Raw genomic sequence first — 5,724 nt, 5'->3', positions numbered from 1 at the left:
GACCTCGGCGGGTCGCTCGCGCTGAGCCGTCTCAATGTTGGCGGTGCAGGCGTCCGGCTTAGGATCCGACTCGTCGATCTTGCCGATGAAATCATGAATTCTGCCAAAGGGGACCCGGTACCCGTACTCGACTGAATCGGCCTCGAGACCCCAGCCAGCATCGTCGATGTAGATCTTGCCGTGGCGGCTCTTGGTCATCCGGCCCACGGCATATCCCTTGATCCCCGAGAAGCTGCCCTTCAAGAACGCGAAACCGCCATTCAAGAGCCCCACGGTGGGCGCCAACTGTTGTGGATTTGTCATGGAAGATGTCCTAGCAAAAGGACTTAGGTATGGAGCCATCGCGATGTAGTTAGCTTGAAGGGGTTGAACAGGAACAAAAGGCACAAAGAGTTTACCCATGTTTGGCCCCTCTCAATGAGGTAAAAGCCTACTCCTGCTTCTAGTAGTATTACTTGAGTTTCGATTACAAGAGAGCGAATACACTTGACCTAGTTCTCGATTGGTTGTTTCTTGAGTTAACCCACTGCTGGGTCTCACCTTTATATACACAGGCTGAGACCCAAAAGCTTAGAGAGTCCCGACGGGTTCACACAACATAACCGGCTAGAGAGTCTAACTAATCATGCCTTGCAAGGCAAGTCGTCATACGACGGGTGACGGGACTAGGCCTATCTCTATGAGCCGTCGTCCTCACACTTTTCCTTGGGCCTTCTTGGACCTTCTTCATATTAAACCGCCATAGGTGTAACCCGGCCCCTCCTGGGCGGGTCACACCTCAGAGCTATATCCCCAACAGCTTGGGTGTGGGATAGAGTGGAGTCATAGCCAATTGTAAGAATAGTTTTCCTGTTGAGCGACCGCAATTATTAATAGCTCGATGCCATAGAAAGCCTCTCCCGCCATAGGGGTAGCGCCCGTGATCTAAAGTGCAGTGAGGTTAGTAGCTGCTGCCACCAGGTTATCAACAGGGTTGGAAAAGTGACCCGTCGGCATAACGAAGCGATCTGGAGTCGTCCAAATAGGCGGCTGGTTCGGGGCTGGCTGTGAGGTTGAGCCGGAGATGGTCCGCCATTGCTGTTTTGTGGCACGACCCGATTCAATTGGGGTATAACTAGTGTCACAGGGGTGCTCGGCCCAGCGCCTGGTGTAGGCGTGTTGAACAGACGTGTTCCCTTAAAACAAGGGGCAGGCGAGTCTCATGCCCTCTCCCGTAGACCGCCTCAAAAGCATGCTGCCGGAGGCCCATGCGCTAGGCTTCTGTCCTTAGTTTGTTCGTCTCCTATTGAATATGGGTTCGTAGCTATATCATGCGAGCATTCTCGGTGTTGACATCCTCCTGAGCCTTGGTCATCTGCTCGCGGATTTTAGCCACCTCTGCATTGTGCTCTTCATGAGTTACAGCAGTTAGGGGCGACTCAAGAAGAGTTGTCAACGAGGTGACTAGCTCCAAGAGAACTTGACTTGGCAGCTTGACAAGGCCAGCCGCGTTCAGACCTGTCGTTGATGCACCGACGCCTCCCACAGTGCCTGCCACAGTGGAGTCAAGGGTCGGGGCGGTGCTTGCCATGTAGACCGCTGTCCAATGGGGTGGCTCATGGTCAACCGAGGCCGGCTCATCGTCAGAGCCACCCCTAAGCCTGCCATCGTACAAGGGGAGGATTGACTCCGTCTTCTCAACCGATGACTCATCATCGGAGTAGACCAGGGTGTCGCTGCCCGATGCTGAATTGTCGGCGAGATCAACCCCCTGGGTAAAGCCAATGAAGACATGGTTCCGACCGGCTTGAGCCGGGGTTGGTTGCATGCATTGAGCCGGCTCGACGATGTCGGTGCAGATGTCCGGCTCGGGTCCTGATTTTCCGACCTTGTCGACGAAGACGTGAATCTTGCCAACGAGGACCTTGTATCCGTAATCGATCAAGTCGGCCTCGAGGCCCCAGGATGAGTCATCGATGTAGAGCTTGCCATGAGGACTCTTGGTCATGCGGCCGATCACGTATCCCTCGATCCCTGGGGGAGCTCCCTCCAAGAACTTGACACCACCGAGCAATAGCCCCACGATGGGTGCCAACTGTCGTGGTTTTGTCACGGTAGATGTCCTCGTGAAAGGACTTAGTCGTGAGGCCATCGCTGCTAGGTGATTGCTTGAACGGGGTTGATCGGAATCGAGAGACAAGGGTTTACCTAGGTTTGGCCCCTCACAGTGGAGGTAAAATCCTACTCCTGCTTGATTAATATTGATGATGATGATCTCAAATACAAGGGTGTGTCTTACCTAACCTAGTCCTCGAGAGATTGTAACTTGGTCTTTCCGCCTCAGGGGCTCCCTTTATATACAGGTGGAGGTACTGGGCTTACAATAGAGTCTGGGTCGTACTATGATTCATGACCTAGTATGTTTCCTATTTGTCTTGTTTCCTAAGTAAGGAAGCTCCAGGCGGCGACTTATACTTCTGGGCCATGAGCTACCGTCTTCAAGTAATGGGCCTTGAGGCGGCCCATTCTATGAGCCGCCCTACTGGCCTTTAGATCTTGAACGTCACAACACATCTTGAGTCTTGCTCATCAGCCGCCATTTGGATAACCCGGCCCAACTAGGCGGGTCATACCATGGGGTTATATCCCCAACAACCTCCTCACTTATAATTTAAGATTTTGATCCGTGTTTTAGATTTGGTTTGCGCATTCGATATGCGTGCTAGGGGAATGGGGAATCGGGGTAAATAGAGATAGATTGATCAGTGCATCTTGATGAGTAGCAAGTAGCAATGGATTTTAGGGTTTTGATCGGGATTGAGTACAAGGGGAATGGGGGATCAGGTTAAATCTTACACAGTAGCGCTAAATCCTAGCCAGGACAACCCTGGAGGCAGTTGAAGCGGTGGGGAGCCTTGGCCTTGTAGTTGTCCTCCTGCTCGATCATACAATGTACCATTCCTCATCCTCACTGTCGTCCAGAGTGACTTGCATCATATGGTTACCTGGCTCTGGCGCCCTGACCACCACCTCCACCACTTCTTCCTTAGGCTCCAATACAATAACGGTCGGCGACTATTGGAAATATGCCCTAGAGCCAATAATAAATTGGTTATTATGATATTTCTCTGTTCATGATAAATGTCTATTATTCATGCTAGAATTGTATTGACCGGAAACTTAAATACATGTGTGGATATATGTAAGTGCATCAAGTGCCCCCTTAGTGGTTTTGGAGTTTTGAATACAAATATGTTTGCGCTTTTAATATATAAACAACACTGTGTCCCTAGTCAGCCTCTACTAGACTAGCTCGTTGATCAAAGATGGCTAAGGTTTCCTAACCATAGATATGAGTTGTCATTTGATAATGGATCACATCATTAGGAGAATGATGTGATGGATAGATCCAACTATAAGCTTAGCATCAGATCGTATCACTTAGTTTATTTGCTACAACTTTCTTCATGTCAAGCATTTGTTCCTTAGACCACGAGATTATGCCACTCTCGGATACCGAAGGAATACTTTGTGTGCTATCAAATGTCAATTCATAACTGGGTGATCATAAAGATACTCTACATGTATCTCTGAAAGTATTTGTTGGGTTGGATGGATCGAGACTGGGATTTGTCACTCCGTGTGACGGAGAGATATCTCTGGGCCCTCTCACTAATACAACATGACAAAAAGCTTGCAAGCATGTGACTAATGAGTTTAGTCATGGGATCTTGTATTACGGAATGAGCAAAGAGACTTCCCGGTAATGAGATTGAACAAGGTATGGAGATACCGACAATCGAATCTCGGGCAAGTAACATATCACCAGACAAAGGGAATTGTATATGGGATTAACTGAATCCCCGACATTGTGGTTCAATCGATAAAGATCTTCGTGGAATATGTAGGAATCAATACAGGCATCCAGGTCCCTCTATTGGTTATTGACCGGAGAGGTGTCTCGGTTGTTGGAAATATGCCCTAGAGGCAATAATATTTGTATTATTATATTTCCATATTCATAATTATAGAGTTTATATTTTATGCTATAATTGCAATGATCCTGGAATATGTGATTCAGTGGAAAAGTCATATGCAAGTGTGGAATGGTAAAGGTAAATCAAAGCTTCCTAGTCTTACCTCTAGAACTAGCGCATGTGTTGTTGGTGATCATGTTTTCCGGATCTTAGTATATCGTTAAGTGTAACAATGATCCTAAAACAACACTGAGATTATGACGTTGGAAGAACGATCATATTGAACCGACCCAATCTTGTTTGTTATAAATTGAGTTGATATCGTGTGTAATCAATTGTAACAACACAGAGTTTTAATGTGTGGTTTTCTCCTTAGACCATGAGAGTATCATAGTCACTTCTTACCGTATGGTGGGCTTTGGAGTTGCTCAAACATCACATGTAACACGATGATCATAACGATAACTTACAGGTTCAGCGGAAAGTTTTCAAGGGACTAGATAGCTCGACAATGGGATTTGCTCCTCCGGCGATGGAGAGACATTCTTAGGGACCCCTCGGTGTGACGGCATCAATCATTCTTTAGCCAGACACATGTGACTTCGTCACAGGGACGCCAGAACACAATAACGAGTAAGAGGAACAAAACCCGTAACAAGGATTTTGGTATAGTGGGCATGGTGATGACTCAGGAGGATACTAATGCATCCCGGGTTTTGTGAAGTATTGCGAAGAAAAGGGAACATCACATGATAACAAAGGTTCAATCGAATATCATTCATGCTCTCATAGGAACCAACTAGTAAAAATGCCCATGTGTTGCACCGAGCGAAATATTAAATATAACTTGCTCCACGTGCCATTATGAAACATTTTTTAATCAATATTTGCAAACGTCAGAAATAAGGTTAAACTGAGTATTTCTTTTTGGACCATGAAATCCGGACGTACCCATAATGTTTGTCATGACCTATTTCAGTGTGCACTTCCAATTCATCTGATGGAAGAGTAGTTGTGTATGGAATAGTCTTTCAACCAATTTTACTTTTTGTTGTTTGGAAAAATACATTTTTTTTATTTTGAGAAGGTGTTTTTTTATTTTCAAGAATATTATTTAAATGGAATAATTCTTAAGGTAACGAACATTTTTTTGGAATTTAATATTTCATTTGTAATTTATTCTGCACTATTATTTGGGCTTGGCACATTGAAGACTTGACCGACACACAAACAGACAACACGCACGAACTCGATATTTCTTCCAGTTCCCCATTCTTCTTCCCCACTGCTGGACATCGCCGTCATCACCAACACCGCCGCCTCCCTTGTCCCCGTCGTTCTCGGAGGACGAGGGCAGGAAGAAACATGCCCGTGCATTGCAATGGGAGGAAAATTCAATTTGTGCTCACTAACCTGGAACTTTTTGTGTAAGCATCTTGCCTCACCCTGTTTTTGATTGTATACCATTAGAAATATGATATTTCATCCCAACGGTAGTGCCCTTTCTCCATTATATAATAAATCCCCTCAAAATAAAATGAACACAAGCCACTATCTTCTCAGTCATCTCTGTGTACATCATGACTCGGTAAAGCTTCCAGTTCATGAACATACTTCCTCCTTTTCCTTTTGATCATGTAGATGTGCTAGTATTTCTTGAAGATTTTGCCAAAGCACAAAGTCACCTCTCACCATAATAGAAAATTCAGAGTTGTACAATAAAACCAACAGAGCACTACTCACAGTGAAGATTCTTTTTCCTTGAGTT

This window comes from Triticum aestivum, chromosome 6B (genome assembly GCF_018294505.1).
Source record: "Triticum aestivum cultivar Chinese Spring chromosome 6B, IWGSC CS RefSeq v2.1, whole genome shotgun sequence".
Classification (NCBI taxonomy): domain Eukaryota; kingdom Viridiplantae; phylum Streptophyta; class Magnoliopsida; order Poales; family Poaceae; genus Triticum; species Triticum aestivum.
This window is presented reverse-complemented; position numbering follows the sequence as displayed.